Source organism: Sinohyriopsis cumingii, chromosome 15 (genome assembly GCF_028554795.1).
Source record: "Sinohyriopsis cumingii isolate HCF-2022 chromosome 15, ASM2855479v2, whole genome shotgun sequence".
NCBI classification, from domain to species: Eukaryota; Metazoa; Mollusca; class Bivalvia; order Unionida; family Unionidae; genus Sinohyriopsis; species Sinohyriopsis cumingii.
The window spans coordinates 37,873,836-37,893,917 of NC_142975.1; the positions used below are offsets into that span (position 1 = coordinate 37,873,836).

The window sequence follows — 20,082 nt, forward strand, 5'->3', positions numbered from 1 at the left end:
TGAGATGTGAAATAACGAATTCCAAATACGACCATCAATGCGAATAACTTCACGAAGATGATATGCGTCTAAGAGAGTAGTTCATCCAGTTGTTTAATTAAGTAAGAAATCATAAACCTTTTTTTAAAAAAATGTGGATAAATATAAAATGGGTTAAAGCTACATGTCAATTTATAATCGTACAGATCTTTGCCAATAGTTTTCATGGATACGTATCAGATATCTACAGCAATGTATTATTAAATGTACGAGGAAGCGATCTAGGTATTTTTGTTGCTCGTGCATGTATTATTATAAGGAATAAATTTTGTGTGAAATTTTAAAATAACTACTTTAGGTACGATGCTATTATTATACATAACTTTTCGCTATAACTGGTCAAGCCCTTACCATAATGTACCTTTCCCCTTAACTGGACAACACACACACACACACACACACACACACACACACACACACACACACACATATATATATATATATATATATATATATATATATATATATATATATATATATATATATATATATATATATATATTTGTTTTCACCATAACTTGCCATGTTAGCTATATATAGAGACTTTCACCATAACTCCCCGTCTTATTACTAACTGTATTTATATCCGCTTTGGACTCTATAAGATGTTTTTTCAAAACGAGTAGTTTTATGTCCATGGATACTTACACATTCTCAGAAGTTCTGTTTAATGCTCGGGTTGAGCTGAAAAGGAACAGATAGTGTAAAAAAAAGTTCTATTTATGAAGTGTTTAAATAGTCCTTTCTTCAATTCTTTGCTACGATGTGTGCTTTAAATGGTACTTATTTTATTTGTCGCAATGAGTGCTTCATATGGTCCTTTCTTGTATACCGTGCCACGACGGGAACTTCAAATGGTCTTTTCTTATATTCTATGACACGATGAGTGTTTCATGGTCCTTTCATGTACTCTATGCCAGGGTGTGTGCTTTAAATGGTCCTTTTTGTGTTCTATGATACGATGAGTGCTTCATTTGGTCATTTTGTCTGTAATATGCAAGGATGTAACTATATTACTTGCCATTGTGTGTGTTTCTAATGGTCCTTTTTTATATTCTATATCACGATATGTGATTTTAATTGGAAAGAAAATAGACTGAAAAGATCCAAACAATGTATTTTAGCTATTGCTCTCCGCGTGGCGGAACCAGAAATATTTTTTTTGATGGGAGTGGGGAAGTTTGGTTACCCAAGTAGGAGCGGAGTCTGTGGAACGGAATCACCTACATTTTAAGCGTTTCCAGGACGTACGTTTGACCATCTAACTGTCAAGATAATTTACTCTAGGAACGTACCATGCCTTTCCAGGAAGTGTCAAGGAAACATTTTTTCTACAAATAATTCTCCTGAGATAGCTTATAATAATGTTGTGCAGTGCACTTTCTCAGCAGAGTTATTAAAAGTAAATATCTCCAAACGTATGGTGTAAATCCGAACACATTTTTCTCTATTTTTTGTGCTTTTATGGGAAATTACCATTCTATTACTAGCAGATTCCCACAGCAAATAACATCTTCAAAACGGCTATTATGAAAGAACTATATTTTGGAAGGATGTTTGTAGGACTAGCATAGCTGCCTATGACTAAATGTCATCAGGCTAAAGTTTGATTGTATATCACTGGAAATGAATTAGTGTATGAGCTACGAACCAGTCTGTGCGTAGTGATATATTTCAAGCCTGCATTTAAAAGATGGAAGGTTAATAAACGGCTGAGCTTAAGTAATTTGTAAGAAGAAGTCTGCTTATCGATAAATTTTACGCAACAGCAGGATTGATAACAGTTTCATTTTCATTTCATAGATGTCGCCGCACAAGTACTTCCGATTATAAACAGGATGATTTCAGCGGGCTCAATTTTTTTATATCGGATACCTATAAGGAAATATTTCTTGAAAAGAAAGGGCGCCGGATATCATTTACTTAGTTTAAAACTTTCCTCTTTGATAATTCGTTTATAGGATTTAAGCGTGATTTGCCCATCTTACCGCAAAAGTATAGTAGCTAAAGCAAAAATTAGCATTACAGTCGTTGGGAATTTATTTAGGTGTCTCCATACTTAAAATAGTATCTATTGTTCAGTATTCATTAGGTATAAACGTACATCAGATTATGTGTAACGTAACCCGTTCTTTAACGGCACTTTTAACACACTCTGGCTATTTCACGCTAAACGAAGTCATGTGTCTTTTCCACGCACACACAGATAACCAATCGGATCTGGCCTAGGCGGGTACCGAAACTGCGACCCTTGAAATACGAACCCACATGTTCAATTAGCTGAACTAACACATTTCTTCAAATGTACGAGAGAATTGTCGGATTATCATTTCCAGTTTAATTTTTAAATGAGACATTCTGTTGTAACATCATTTGTTAAGTTTCTTCCTGATTCGAAAACGTTCTTTGAATGATACTAGCAAATTTATAAAAGACATCTTATGCATATACAGTTCCCTCGTGCTGAAGCATTGCAGTGTTCTTTGTACGCATGCGCTGAAAGTCGCTAATTGATCACTCCAAAACATTAAATGAAATATGACCTTGAATTTGGTCTCTCATACTTTGCATCCAAAATACAATAAATCACATGCTGGATGAAGGCAATACATTAAGCTAGCACGGCATACTTTGTAGACACACGAAATCTACAATGCTCTACAATTATATTATTATATAACAAAATGCGTTAATGTTTTGCATAAAACACAAACCCTAGATTCCACTGGTTGCATGACGTTAATTGCATTCGGACGCCCTGAATAGCTATGTTACTGTTGTAACCTATGTGATGTCAGGACACGATATTACACAATTACAATATTGAAAATATTGAAGTTTGTGATTAAATTTCGTACCAACGAGGTCATGCGGTGCAAGCATTATTTCATATTAGCAACAGTAATGCCACGTTCTGTCATCATTATATCATATTAGTACAGGTAATACCAATCACTGATATCATTATATCATATTAGTACCAGTAATGCCACATACTGATACCATTAAATGATATTCTTCAACTCACGCAGAGGACTTAAAAGAAGGGGATATAAAGTGCAAGTTTCAATAGTCAGTCGATGCGTGAAAAACAAAATGATATACTAAAGTGGTAAAACAATGTGAAGAGCAAACCGAATGAACAAAAACAAGTGTGTTATGTGTAACCAGCTGAAAACATATTGCCATGTAAATAAATATAAGAATCACAGCACAAAGACAGAAGTGTAGGGAGCAAGGGAGCATAATAACTTTAGGTATTTTCAAAAATATCACAGCTAAAACACTAAATGATGCACCGATTTAGAAAATATCACAGCTTAATAAAGTAGCTTAGAAAATATTACAGCTAAATGAAGTACATTAGAATATACTAAAGCTAACTAAATGATACACAATTAACGGGATTGTGCAATTACGATCTGCACAATATCATAGCAATAATAAATAATATCATATCAATAATAAATAATATCATGTAAAAGATAAAAGAGATGGCATTGATAAACACGAAGAGGAATCCTGCAACGTTTTTTTTTAAAAGAAAGATCTGAGAAAGATATGCAGTATAAAGGACTACAAGCTAGTCCATGAAATTCTGAAGATGATACCAATAGCGCAAATAAGTCACGAATATTTATGCAATCATGCGTACCTTTAAACCTTGCCGCAGATTTAATTCAGAGAAGGTATAGCAACCACACCAGAAGCTATTCCTTTGTCCCTTTTAAAATGCTGCTTTGTACAATTTTATAGCATGCACCACAGAAGTTCCACAATCACTGTTCAAATCAACTGATATTGGAGTAGTTACTGCAGGTGGTTGATGAAATAAAATCAAGTACACTGTTTAGCAGTGTGCACAAATACACATTTAGAACATGCATGAACTTCATTTGACATCTTGTATAGATTGGTATTAAAGTATACAATAAAATGGTACAGTCATTCGTAAAAATATTACAGACTTAACAGGGACAAACTGATGGATGAAATGGAACAGCACACACAATACAAACTACAGAGGTATAATTTGTGTGTATAACATCAACGAGATTATTGGGTTATTACAACGGGAAAAGTGAAAAGATTATAAAGAAAAATCAAGGAAGAATTTTCTGTGAATATTTGAAGACAGTATTTATACATTAAATATATTTGCACAAGAATGATCATTTTCACATCAATTTGTTGAAATCTAGCTAATGGGAATCGTTATCAGTAATAGATGCAGTTTTGCATTTTATAGACGCGTGAGGACTCAAACCTTAAAGTAAAAAAGATCTAGTACTAAAATAATAGACCCGGTCTGAAAGTACTAATCTCCTGTCAAAAAGTAGTAACGGTCTAATGTTTGAAATAATTGAATTAAAATTTTACAATGCTAACACATATACAGCAGCTTACCCTTGCTGTACAAAAGAGTTAAACAGTCATGCCAACCCGGGAACATCAAACATATTTAACTAGAAGCAAAATGTTATTTTCACCATCAAGCCATAAAACATGTTCGATGCGTACGTATCAAAACTTACGGCAAGGGAGAAGTAGACAGATAAAGATGACAGCATGACATGATATCCTGACAAAATCTGTTACACTTGAAAGTATAGATTGCAACAGCTGGTTGTGGAATTTCCTTACTTTGTTTAACATATTTACTTGCTGCGGAGCAAATACAGTAAATATAAAGGCTTCATATTTAATTTTAAAAATTGTGAATGTTGTCTCAATTTTTTTTTGGCAAGTCACCTAGATTTTAAACAATTTTAATATAGTCTGCAGCAAGTGCAGTATTCCGCCATACCACGAATGCAGATATCTCATGGAAACAAAATACATGGAATATAAGGTCAATGTATTCAAATGCAAATTTTATTTGGTCCAAAGCTTAAAAGAAATGTCGAGACAGTGAAGAAAAAAAAACAATCATAAAAGTAAAAGAGGAAATGGTGTATAGTTAAGGAGATAAGGCAAATATCGGTTAGCAGCAAAACTGCAAAACACATTATTAATCCATACTACAAAACTAAGTCTGAATCTCTGAAATATTTAGGTACATTATCCATCATCTGGTATCTACCACGAAACGTCAGGTATCCAGGAAAATAGCAGTCATGTTTTCTTAATGTGTTATAAAATATTAATCTGAAAATATGGGTACATTGGGTAGATCAGACATAATCTAACATCTTTTTTTAATTAATTATGTGCGTAGGTCATACATAATTTTTCATCTATGTGTACTGTTCTTTAAATAGTATTGAGACTAAATTGAAATGATAGACATATAGAGTAGATAAGAAAAAATCTGGCATCCAACGTTAACCCTTCACCCTGGAGAAAATAGTTCACACTGTCTTAAACTTCTAATTAAAATACAAGCAAAATAGAAAAGTCCACCCCTATTGTAATGTTTTGCTGACGTATAAATAAAAATAGCTAAGTGCATTACATACTGCTCAGGCATATAATCAGCAATAGGGAGGCATAATGAAGAATTGTTATAGTAAGGAGAAAAGTAAAACTCAAACACTGTTCTCGTTGCAGTTCCAAACATTGAGACTTGGGAACCTTAAATTCGAAGTAAACATTATACAGATAAATGCGTGAAACAGGGCGTGAAACTTTTAAAAGGGAATCCCTGTACGTAAACCTTTGCGAATATCTTAACAAAATACTTAACATTGTTGTTCTTATGGGTCAATCATTAATCCGCCATCGACTATGCAATACTTAACACAGGAAATAAATCACACCCACGATCTTAAAAGTACTGTTGTCAATAAAGAATGCTTCAGAGCATATTAGATATATCAGACATTACTTTCACAATTTACCCTGGGAGACGTAAACAAACCTATCAAAATCCAACTGCAGTGCAAACAGATATTAAACTTTTTCTCTTCTCATGATCTGGTGATGTGGAAATTAATGTTATCAAAGAAAGACTATTTATGAAGAACAGACTTAGCATATTCTGTGATGAAACTAAATGTGTCTAAAATCTACCTTATAAAATAAAATTAAATGAAATTTAAACTGAATAGAACGCATACTAAGTGCGGATAACTACTTCATCTTTGTTCCTACAGCGTATGAATCCGAAAGTATGGGAAGACTCGTACGCACGGCAAATAACAGCAAAGTAGCGGCGCTAAATCTAAAGAATGAATATGGTTTTTGCGTTTCCATGTCAGGCTTGGATTATAATTTATAAGATAAAAGTATATATAAAATGTTCTTGCATGAACATAGATGAATAATCTGTGCTGCTTCTTATCATTTTCGTTTCTTGACATGGTAAATAGAGTACACTAAGCCGAACAAGAAGTCATCAATAATTAACTAACTGTGGATCGTAACCCTCTCAATGAGAGAGAGAGAGAGAGAGAGAGAGAGAGAGAGAGAATGATCATTGAAGTTTTATTCGGCACGAGCTTAGTTTATTTTCTTAAATCATCAAACGTCAAGTAAGTCTTTATTCTGAATACGTGACAAAATGACTGCAACTTTGAGCCATAGTTGTATTGAAATTTTTCCATCTAATCTCAGTAGAAAAGTTGATATTGATATAAGAATATTGTTCAATAGATGAATGTCCTAGCTATTCTGGTTGTTGTGGTCATTTAGTATTGTACCTCCAGTACACGCTGTTCCACGTGCACCCTTGGTATGATATTTCTCTAGCAGATATGACATACATTTGTTGAATTAAAGTGGTTATCACCTTTGCCAGTGAATACCATAGTTTTTAGTTAATTCGTCATGTACTGTCTTTGTAATTTTAGTCAATCGATACGGTCATATCCTCTGTACGATGATCTTGTTTCTTGTTTTCGAGTACTGATTCCACATACAGAGCCCGGATAGAATATCTTTGTTGTTTTGCCAGTTTAAATGCTACAACTGAATGCTCTTTTGACGTTAAATCTGCCGACTTATCTAAGTTGTTATATAATCCTTTTAGGTCAAATAGTTCTCTGGTATTCTGAAAATTTTAGAACCTAGTTTACAAACGCTTGAACTCTTTAATTTAGGAATTCTAACTTTCTAAGTACTGGTTTTCAACAATTTTGTAAATATGAAGAGTGCATCAATTTGGTTCAAATCCTTTATATCCAAATTGTATTTGGATGGTGTCTGAAGCCCTCAAGGGATTATTGTATTTGGATGGTGTCTGAACCCTCAAAGGAGTATTGTATTTGGATAGTGTCTGAAGCCCTCAAAGGATTATTGCATTTAGATAGTGTCTGAAGCCCTATTGTATATAGATAGTGTCTGAAGCCCTCAAGGGATTATTGTATTTGGATGGTGTCTGAAACCCTCAAGGGATTAATGTATTTGGATGGTGTCTGAACCCTCAGAGGATTATTGTAGTTGGATAGTGTCTGATATCTCAAAGGATTATTGTATTTAGATAGTGTCTGAAGCCCCCAAAGGATTATTGTATTTGGTTGGTGTCTGAAACCCTCAGTGGATTATTGTATGTAGATAGTGTCTGAAGCCCTCAAAGGATTATTGTATTTAGATAGTGTCTGAAGCCCTCAAAGGATTATTGCATATGGATGGTGTCTGAAGTCCTCAATGGATTATTGTATTTGAATGGTGTCTGAAATCCTTCAGGGATTATGTAAGGAATATATATTCAACTTATCCTACTTGAATACGGTGTTTTATGAGTCTCATTGTCAAAGCTAATCGAGCTATTACATAATCAAATTGTCCAATCTTTCCAATCATGATCATCATCAGGAGGTTTAATACCACTGAATAAAATATTAAACTTTACCACCGTACAAACTATACTCATGTACGTTACTATAATACATTGCTAAGTGTGTTTCTTGTATTTCTTTTTAAATTTTGTTTCTTCATGTATCTAGAAAGAATCTATTTGAAACATGTATGTATGAATGTATGTATGTATGTATGTATGTATGTATGTATGTATGTATGTATGTATGTATGTATGTATGTATGTCCGCTGTACAACTGATCGTATCTACGATCCGCCATGTCACTTCATGCTCCGCAAATTATGAACTTTCTTTGGTCCATCTGGCTGACGAAGTTTTAAATATTATTCCTCTCTTATCACTTGGCTCTTGTATTATAAGTTACACATAAGTCTGGTTTATCTATGGAAATCTTATTTCTGGGCCGATTCTGTGTGTCCACATTTCTTCTTTCTTGCCAATGTGTCATGTGGCTATCATGAGTGAACCGCACACAAGACAACCCTCTCCTTGGGGTCATGCTAATTTTCCAAGCTTTTCGCACACTGACAAAGCATCTTTGTCGATTGTCATTCATTTATAAGATCTCCTTTATGTTTTTTTATGCATTATATTATGTTCACAAATATTAATTCTTTTCATAATCCCATAGCTTATATTTATTTTAACTGCTGAGTGTATTTGACCGGTTTTAGACTTTCTATAGTGGCCTCTGTTTTCTTAAGAGAAACTATAATCCGTGACAAGAACCGAACCGCGATTGTTTTATTTGGTAAATCAGCATGCTGTCATTAGACCCATCGCCTTTGCTTAATGAAGTTTTAACTATAGGATACCTGTTATGTACCGGAAATAATTTATTAAATTGCGCTAAGGTTCATCAGCCGTTTCAACAGTCCTAGTCTTTCTGAGTACGAGTAGGTAAGTTCATTTTGGGCTTTGTAGTTAGTCATTAAATCATCTAAAAAAATGTCGGCGAAGACCTGAAAGCGTAATTAATAATTAATAGTACTATTAAATGAAAGAATGTATTAATTAATAAGGTTATATATATATATATATATATATATATATATATATATATATATATATATATATATATATATATATATATATATATATATATTAGGACTAAATAGAGATAAACAGTTTTATCAATATTTTTTATTATGTATAATGTACACTTATTAAATATATAGAAAATAAATAAATAAAATAATAATAATAATAATAATAATAATAATAATATTTTATCTTGATATATTCTTGACAAATGTCAAATATTTAAGACACTAATGATTATGTTTATTTGTGTTGAGTATATTCATAGGTGATGAAATTCGTCCATAGCGAAATTAATGATAGACTAAAATGGTTGTGATATGTGAAGCTTTACTGTACAATCGATTTTTAAAGCTACGTGAGCGTATCGCAGGTAAATCTACACAAGGCAATTTCAGTATATATTTAGACCTTAACCTTAATAATAGCAGCAATTACAACGAAGAGACACTTTAAAAATGAATGCACTACCAAAAGAGTCATGCCATTTTAGCTCTTTTGTATATCTTGTATAAGTGGCTAGGAACGTTTTTGTGAGCGAGGATATTGCAGTAAATTAAACGTTACCAACATAATGTTGAAACTAATGCAAACCTCAATAATTTATGTTAGCCATTTTATGAAGTATAGTAACTTGCAAGACAAGGATTTCCTCATGATTGCTTCCCTTCATCGTATCCCATAAATAGGTCAAATGCTCGACAACCAAGTTTCCAGGCTCTCATAGATCTACCCTTTTAAAGTTATGCATTTAGATGTTCGCAGATTTGAATGGAATGGCTGTTATTGACCTAATAAAGCTCTTTCACAAAAGTAATTGTATCAATGTCATCTAACATTTTGGAAGATCAAAACTCTCACGTACTATTATTGCAGGTACTTATAAATGTAAACAACAGATACTGAAATTTGGCCTACCCTACCACCTTAAGAGGGTTGGGCAATATTAATGTGTTTGTACCTAAGGAAACGAATAAATCAGAAAGACTTGCTACAAATCCCAGCTCCACTCCTCCGATGCCCCAGCTCCACTCCTCCGAAGTGATATCCAGAATATGCATTTTGTGTCTTTCCTCTTGAAATTCATTTCTCAAGTGTCCCATTTTTCCATCAACCTCCCCCCTCCAATACAATCTTACTCAAATCACGCGTATTGCAGCCAAAAGTATTACACGGTTATCTACAATACATAAAAGCATATATACTAACTAAATCTCTTCACTCTACGTAGTCTTTGTTGGGATGTTTTTAAAACTTCATCTAACAATAGATCAGTAAAAAATAAGCATTGTCAGTATTATTGGCGTTGTCAATATCGCAATAATTGTCAATATCGCAATAATTTCCAATATCGAAACTATTGTCAATAATGTGATAAGTGTCAATATTGGATCATAGTCAATAATATGATATATTTTGAAACGAAATAATGACAATGTGTTTTTTTACACTGATTACAAAGAAATATATTCAATAATCGACTCGACAGCAACAAAAGATGTACATGAGCAGGTAGTATGTAGTATGTAATTTTGCGTTTCTGTGTATATTTTTTGCGCGCTGTTTCTAGATCACCTTTCGTCAGGACAAAGTATTTCATTCATGTGGGTGGGGTATGCGAGGTGTGGGAGATGTAACTGCTTGATTAGGAACACTCATCGCATGATACTTGTATCCTGCTTTCGCTATTAATTTTGACAATCTTGGAATATTGTAATTTCCTTTCTATCTTTCTTTCTCTCTCAAGTTTGCTCTTACTGCCACTTTTCAAGAAGTATTAATATTATTCCTACAAGTCTCTTGAACTTTAATCTGTAATTGTTGCAATATTCAGAACTTCGACACAAAAGAATGGTTATTATGTAGGTCTGTATAGTATCTTACCAAATTCTGATTTTTTGTTATATTCACGCCCTAAATACAAGATAGAATATTTAGCCCGAATGCCTGCATATGAACTTCAAATTCCAATTTTATTAGCATTAACGCCTTTAATACGAGAGTAGAGTCAGCACGAAGATTTGTATATTCACTTCCTGTACTCATACGTTACCTATATAACAATTACATGATTCAATGAATAGTTGGATGAAAGACGAAATGAAAAACTCACTGTACTAACTCAGCTATTATAGTAAACATATGCAAAAACCTTGATATTAAATATTTAATAACTTTAAATTTCTGAATGTTCAGAACAGTGTCTTATATGGCATTTATATATTTGCCATGACAAAATAACATATTATCCTACTGCTGATTTCATAATTTCATATATATCTAATATAATTGAATAACACCACTCAGATAAGTATGTGGTGTGTGGTATTTATTCGACAAGTAACCGATGCTTCCTTTTAATCTATTGCTATGATGAAAATAAGGAAGCCCAGAGAGACAGACAGACAGACAGACAGGCAGACAGAGAGACAAACTGAGAGCACTGCCGTAACAAATTTCAAAATCTTGTGATCAGTACTTTACGACCAAAGAGAATGGCGGAGGATGGAATTAAGAGTAAAAGGTTGCAGAAATTGTAATGGCAAGTCGTCTTTCGTACTTTACAAACTTTATGGTCATTGATATGCGTATAATATTTAATATATTATTCATTACTGTGCCATTATGTACGCGTTCGATTTTTACCTCACCATTATCAATTTTGGAAGGCATGCAAATTAATACAACATTTTAACCAACTTTGGGATCGGGTGTCGCAAACAACTTACCAAATGAATTGAAGCGTCCCTGTCGATGACGTGAATGGAACATTGATGGACTTTTTATGAAGAATGAATACGTTGTGATAATTTTAATTAACCAATCATCAACGTTATTGAATGAAATTTTGAACATCCAAGGACAATCTTTTGTATATGTTTTGGTGTTATTGGTGATGAGCTGCAAACAATAGTCACCTATTCACCCTCGTGTAATTTATTTTTATCAGCTTAATGGGCAATATTGCTAGCAAGCAAACATTTTAGACAACTTGAAACATTAGAGTAGTTGATTATAACTTGTCTTCGAGATTTTTTTATACCTAACGGGAATTACAAACAACAATTTTGTTAGTGAAAGAAGAGGAAGATAGATTTTGGCGACGCTATACACAGAACAAACCAATAGAATATTCATGTGATTGTACAGAAATCAAACAATAGATCTCGAGGATGGGAAGTAAACAAGTTATTAGTGCCAGTTATAATTTGTCAATTATCACTATACCGGGTGTGCTAATTTGTCTCGAGAAAGGTATTAAAATACAAGCATGTGACGAATGGTAGACAAACTGGATATTACAGTGACCATATGAGTGGATATTTAACAGAAAACAATTACATCCATGGTAAGTACAATATATATTATGAACTAAATGTATGGCTTGATCATGTCGCTACGATGTCTGCGGTGTAGCAGTTTATAGTGATGTCTACCGTTGGGGCATCATGCCGCCAACATGCAACATCATGCCCCACCCAGTCACATCATCCTGACACCAGGCCGACGAGTCTTAACACCAAGCTCTTACTGCTGGGTGCCAAGCGAGGCCACTGCTCGGACCATTTTTATAAGTCTTTGGTATGACTCGGCCTGGATTCGACCACGAAACCACCCGCATTCGAAGCTAACGGACACTCTAACCACTTGTCCACCGGAGCGGTCGCTAAATTTATGGAAATTAGATTACGCAAAATTTAGCTCAATCTGAATTTTCGTATATCTAAGAAATATACAAATTGAAAAATGATGATCAAACATGTTGATTTCTTTTAAAGAAAACTTTCAAAAAATGGATTTGACAGTTGTTTACGTTCTCTCCCGTATATATTAATTTGAGAACAGTTTTAAACAGATGATGTAACTTCTGGTTTACTGTTTGCTTCGGTTTTCTTCGGCATTTTTATTACCTTAGCATGATCTCATCTCTATGTGTATAACATATTTCTGAAATGTTGATATAAACATTTTACCGTGTATTTGAGCATTGAAGTAATAGTAAGATAAACTTAGCATTATAAATGTAAAGGTAAAGTACAACACTACAGGTAACAGAGCAAAACTGTTATCATGCAAATACATAGGTATTCTAGCATTAAAATTAATAAGGTCATTCTAGCATTACAAGAAATAAACGAAGTGTTAACATTTTGCAGGTAATAACTTACTATCGCTCCTCGAAGCCTCCTTTCATCAATTTTTAGTGCTATTTTAATTTGCCAACGTGAAAAGCTAGGGATAGGGTATGATTTTATTACTTTCATCGTTACATGAATATTCTCGGTATTTGATTGGTAAATATTTATACATTTTAACCTCTGGGTAACTATTTTCTTAGTGGTATTAATATTGTAATGATTGAAGGGTATGCACTGTTTGCATTTATATCTCCGTTCATAGATTTCTTGATTTTAAAGATCATTTGTTGATTATGGTGAGTCGGTGTTTGAAAGAGATTTCCCATCCCCGAGTAAATAGCCAATTATAGGAGCAGACGTCATAATGTACAGCAGAGGCAGCGTTAGAAGTACGCGGGGCCTCGTGTCGACCATGACCGCGCTGGGCCAGAATATTGGAGCACACCACTATTTAGACACCAGTTGAACGCAGTGTTTCAAGAATCAGACTGTAAGTTGATTGTTGTTGTTGTTCTAGGGTTTAACACCATTTTCAGCACAAGATAGGGTATACGTGGCGGCCAGTATAACTGGTGGAGGAAGAACCCAGGAAGAACCACCGACCCACGAGAAGCTACTGGCAGGCTTTCCCACGTACGCACGCTAGCTGAGCCTTGGACTCGAACCCACGCAGACAGAGGTGAGATGGCAGTGATTCTGAACGGTGAGCGCCTTAGACCACTCGGCCACTCGAGGCCCCGAACTAAGTTGATGTGGTATCTATAGGCTATCCGGGTACCTGGACAGGAATGGCCATAGACTATAGATAGGCTGGACATCGCCCGCCTAGCCCAATGGCTTTCGCGCAACCCTACAAAAATTTGAAAAGAATTATCGGATAGCCGTTGCCCGCTAATGCCGGTGAGAAAATGGCTGCATCTGTGCTGCCACCTGTTAATTGCGTTATGAAGTTTACAAATTGACTTCGCAACTTTGCGTGCATTACGTGCGGCCTGTATCAGCGTTTCCAATTTACCAGAGAATATAGCTTGACAAACTCATAAGGACGACCGTAGCCCTGAAGCACGGGGCCCCGTCAAGAGCGGGGCCTGGGGCGGTCGCCCCACTTGCCACTCCTAAACATCGTTCATGATGTACAGCATTCAAGAGACTTTATGACAGCATAGATTGATTTCATAAAATGGACCGTCCCTCATTACCTAACATAGGGAATTCTCTGAATATTTTTAGGTATACGTGTTTAGTAATTTCAGATAGGAATAATGATTAGTATTGGGTGTTTGGATTGTGTTTTTGCACTGCATGGCGTGAAATACTAATATTCGGCTTTAAAAGACCTACTGGTGAATTATAGAAATATGAAACAAGGAAACTTATGCAAGTGTAAAATTCAATTTTCGTGTGTTTCGTCATTGGGTGATTAAAGAAACAACTACTGTAGTATTTGCGCGTTCAAGAACCTTTATTTGAATACGAATGTTGTCTTGAGATCCGCGGAAAGCAATGACTATCAAGCCATGCCTACGCTCCGTATGAGACCCTTTACATGTAAAAAATATTACTTGAGTTTCAAATTTTGTTGTATCGATTAATTTCATTTAATGTGATCATATACCGCCTGCTGCAAAGCTCATCGTCATGTGTTATATTATTTGACTTTTTAACTTCTTATCTACTTTAGTGTACTGTAACGAAAACCTTATTTTCATTTAAATTCTATGATTTTATCTTTCATTGTAATGACAAGGTCCGATGGTAGGATCCGAACCCACACCGGCATTTAAAATAAAATCTATATATTGCTGACGTATGCATTTCCCATTATACACCTAAAGAATGAAGTGCTAACGTTAATAATTACTGCTCCTTAGTCAAGTCTGTTAAGAAACTGAAATTGCACCAAGAGAACCTTCCCTCTGTTGTTTTAATTTTCAGATAGGATATACCGTTACAATACTATGTTTACTCATATTTAAGACGTTTAGTGTCAACCAGTCATGGTTCTCCAAACAAATATGTATTGTTCATCCATTTCAAGATTGGTTCACATTTTCCCGTATAATTAGTATTAGGAGTCATGCAGGAGAGGGCACCAGGCTTATTCCACGTCCCTGACCCCACTCGCAGGGATTGTGTGTGTATTTGTGTGTATATTTGTGGGAGGGTGGTTGGGTATGCATTTGTGCATTCTTGCGTATTTGAGTGACACAGAGACATAAACATAGTTTCATTATTAATATTACTTTCCGTCTCGACTATGTGTTTTCAAACTTTATAAACCAAACAAAGGGGGAGGGGATTGGAGGGGCATAGGGAAAGCAGTTGCAGATTTTTGCGTGTCATACGTGCCTCGCTTGGTTTGCTGAACTTCGAGTTAAATGGTCAGGAAATTAAACATCGTGTGGTTTTGCCCAGCTTTTATTACTCTTCAATGATGCGTGTATTTCTTGTATAGGGTATAGACTGGGCATGCACTATAAGAATATAATATAGACAACAACCTAGCGTAGAAGATGATGTGTGTTATTCTCAGTTATCAATAAAGCACTAATGAAATTTCATGAAGAATGAAAAGCCAGCTGAAATTCTAATTACGCAGCTATCAAACATATTGAATTGAAAATTTTGAAAATCTAAGGCATCTTTTATATACAGGTATTGACGCCATTTTTGGTGATTTGTAATGGAGAGCAATATAATGTCATTCACATATAAAGAGGGAATTTTTATGAAAGTAAGACACATTTAGCGGAGTAATAAAATTATATTGATTTCCAAAAATTAGTGTGTGTACTAGTGTACATTCTGTAAAAGGGAGCTCCTATAAATATACCGAACAATTTTGCTCAAGTTTAGTTTTCGATTTCAGCAACTTGCATCTATAGCGACAACCGTATGAACAGCCACATACGTAACTTGTTATAAGTTCAATGACTGTGTAACTTGTACAACTTTAATAGGAAATGTGTGTAAAACTGAAACAGATTTTTCTTCATCCTTTCTTTCTCACTCCGTTCTCTCTCTTTACCTTATGCCTTCAATTGTTATTTTCATTTCAAATGTTACTTTAGTTTCATTGTCAATTTGCTATTAATCCCGCAAATTTTACTTTTAGAACAAACTGCATCTGTGAATTGCAATGGTTCCTGTTTAATTCTGCAATGTCGCATTTTTAATAATAAACATGTTTAAAATAGATAATTGAATAACTATAATTAGATTGACCAGTTTCACCATATCTAACAATAATGCTCTCAGGTTATCTCGCAATTCCACAACGAGGCGCTCACTGCTAGGAGATTTAAAAGCAATCAAAATGTAAAATATCGATTATAGCCTAGAGGGTTTACAATGTTTAGCTATCAAACTAAAACTAAAAGAAATCTTAAATCTGAACAAGAATATTCTCATTGGACAAACGGCCATGCTAGTATCCCGTATCTAAGCCATAGTTTGCAGGAAAAAGGACAACTCGCTGTTAAAATAATGTGTAAGTGTGATGTTGACATCAAACATTTCACAATCTGTTATGGTTCTCCAACAGTACTCAATGGACTGAAGATATGTTTTTTTAATTTTCAGAAATGAATTTTCATCATAGTTGTGACTATTTAGCAGAGAAAACGAAAACATTGATGAAAGTAACAAACTTTAAAACGATATCGCATTTGCATTTTTCGCGTGAAAGGCATGCAATTTGATATTAAAGTTTCAAGGAACAGAGAGACCTTACTTGTGTACGTGAAAATTGATTTCATCCATGAAAAAAAAACCCATAGAATAATGTTACTTTACGCTAAAATATCAAAACAATACAATAACTTTAATTATTTAGATAATTGTCAGACTTAGATCCATGATTCTGAGGATTGGTTTATTTAGACATTTTCATGGTTAAAACTAACATTTGTCCGTTAAACATAGATTCGTAGATTTCACTATATAATAGAATTGGTGATAGTTTCATGGGATTAAGGAATTTGTTTAAAATTTAAGTTCGACAGAAAGAGGGGTGGGGCTGGTTGCTGCCTTCTGAATCTGCAGGGATATTTATTATTTTTCCACTGATTGTTATAACAGTCGTTTTAAGCAACATACTTCTAAACATGCTTTGATAGTTAAGCGGTAAGTATGTATATACCTCTAAACAAATATCATCAAATATTTTTAAAACTTAAAAAGAACTTGCTTAAATTGGTTAGTGCAAAATAATGCAAAGTACATTCTAAGACAAATTTCTAAGATAATTGATTTTATTTGTTTGGTTTTGTATGTGTCTTATTTTTTTCAACAATATGTTTGCATTGTTATTATTATTATTATTATTATTATTATGTTCTGAATTCTCAGTTGCCACTCTCCCCGGATTTAACCTTTGAACATGGTTTGGCCTGCATCAGCAAAACTTAATAGCTGACCACCACAAGTTTCTAGGGAGGCTCTACCTTACTGAAAAATGGTGCTGATCTCTCTCGTGAAGACCCTAGCCATGTCCTTGAGGTGCTATATATCAGTGTGGTGATATGAACTAATCTTGGTCACTTATGGCAGTACACTGCACATGCCCTTATGAAACCTTGCTATCACCACCAGACTACTGGAGAGCTTCCAAGCTTATCCAACTCTAGCACTTTGTTCCAGATACCAGGCTAGACCTGAAAAGATACAACATGTTTCACTTAATTCTAGAAAACAGTAAGATCTATGTAAATGAAGTTAAAATGTGTTAGATATGGTGATTTCAAAATAACATTAAGGTTGCAAGCATGGGGCAAAATATTAAACTTGACAGAGTGACACCCAGAAATCTGAAGCAATGGCCATGTATTAAAGTGATAAATTCATCCGAAAAATATATGAGGTTTCTAGAAGCATATTTAGCCATTTACAGGTTAAATAACTAATCAAGTAAACTATGCATCATAAAGTTTAAGGAAATTTTGGGGTGGTGAGTTTTAATCATTGGTGCAAACATTAGTACATACCAGTATGCAGGAAAGTCAAGTGACGATGTACTAAATTAGAATATATTACTATAAGCAATCTTATTCATGAGGGAAATAACAATTTTGGATATTGCAAGTGAATACAGCTAAATGTGGTCACACAGATCAACTATATGTACCAATAAATCATATATTATCATCTAAATGTCAAATTCTGATCCCCAAAACTTGTAAACAAGGATGAAAATTTGCATATGTGGGACATATACAATGTACTTGTTAAGATCAAATGTGCAAACATAATTCACATGATCTGTTTGAACATTTATAGTGTATTTTTAAGCGTGTTGGTTACCAATTATTAAGCTCATTGATTGAATGGAATCATATATCAGCTGGTGCTTCAACACCTCACTCTGTCAAAGTCCTAAATTGAAATATGTTACCTTACATATGCATATTCATGATGAAAATAACATTTTGAGATATTTTCAGTGCACACAGCCAGAAATGTGCCTTACAGATTCAGTATAGGTACAATGTCAGCCTATATGATGTACTGAATGAGAACTTTTGATCCCAAACATCCTAAAATGGATGGATATTTGTTCATTTGGGATATGTAACCATGTTAAGATCAGTTGTACAAAGTTAAATTCAAATAATCTGTTTGAATATTTATTATGTAATCTTAATTAACAAATATTATTAGTAATTAATAATGCATAAAGCAAGATGGACCATTAGAATTCCCATAAAATTATATAGGCCACAATGCCGCACTACACCAATCAAAATCTTAACCAAACTGAACAATAAAATGGAATGCATTTTGTGTTCAACTTACATCATTTTGCTATTTTCTTACATCCAAGGGTAAATACACCTCGGGAAAGCATATTTTATCCCTTTGACCTGTATTTCATTCTCAGACAGTTTAAAATGATTTAGTAGAGAACTTGAGTAGGTTCTAGTATAAAGTTTCCATCGCTGTCCTCTCACTAAATACCTTATAACTATGTTTATAAACAGTTACTGGAGGCTATACAAGCAGATGTGTGTTACTCAGGAAGTGAACCCATCATAAACACAGAAATTAACTGTTTGGACCCCTAATAAATAGTCTGAATGACCAATACAAGTTATAATTTTGTCTTCGTGTATTTTAAATGAAGGTCTCATTTTGACTTACAAAGATATTTTCTCTGACAAAATGCGACAAATATCCAACATTGGAGCTTGTCTATGGTGTAGGAATATATGCACGCTGATAACATTTAATATCATTCCCAAAAATATTATATATGTGCATTTTACGGGGAAATTTTGTAAAAAAAATATTGTTTAAATTTTATTGAAATTTTTAAAATAAAAACAAATATTTTACTTTTAATTTCATTCTCATATTTTCAAAGTCAATATACATGACATATTAAAATTTCATGTGTCTATCGTTAATAATAAAGATTTTATACCAATTTAAACTTTGCTCCAATACTGCCCTGACAGGACATAGAACACAATTAATTTTACTATATGTTATCTACATTTGTTTCGCATTACTGACATTTCCACTGTGTGAAAATCAATGCAAATCATATGTTAATTTAAAATACCTTCAAAGATGACTTCACGGTGAAGTTCTTGTCAAATGTTGACCTGCTCGTTTTTGAGATGCTGGACTGTCAACATGGTAGCATGTAAACAGAACACAGATTTCACTTCCGGATCATCACCAAGGCCTTATTACTCACTGTGAACTGTCGCCGAAATACACACAGACAACAACACCTTGAGCTCATATTATCAAGAATAAACAATTACCTTTAAATCCCTACACAAAACTGCATAAATAAAACTCTTCTATCACCACCAAAATGAGAGAAGAATAAATGTTCTAAAAATAGACTAGAACTACATTCTACATACTGAACTGGAAGTATTAATTGTGACCTAATTCCATATAGCGTCACTGTGATTGTGAGACAGCATGCTCTGTATATACTGTTTTCCCTTCATCAGATTAATTATGGGTTGTTCGAAATTGCCAAGGTTACATCGTCGCTCTTTTGATGACATCATGAACGTGTGCGTGACTGACATGAAGTGAGAAACAGCCCACCACATTTAAATGCTAAAGGTCTGCCCGATACTATG

At 34.0% G+C, this 20,082-nt stretch overlaps 1 protein-coding gene across 6 annotated transcripts in view; it reads left to right on the forward strand.

Annotated features, from left to right (window-relative positions):
• LOC149781629 (uncharacterized) overlaps nt 1-20,082 on the forward strand; it is a 155,902-nt gene that overhangs the window by 100,029 nt on the left and 35,791 nt on the right. Inside the window, exon 1 of one of the 6 annotated variants that reach the window (XM_089935695.1) lies at nt 12,117-12,189. The exons of the other annotated variants lie outside the window; for them this stretch is intronic. The gene's annotated coding sequence lies outside the window, so the exon portion shown is untranslated. Of the gene's footprint in view, nt 1-12,116; nt 12,190-20,082 lie in introns of those variants that run through there. 6 annotated transcript variants of the gene reach the window in all.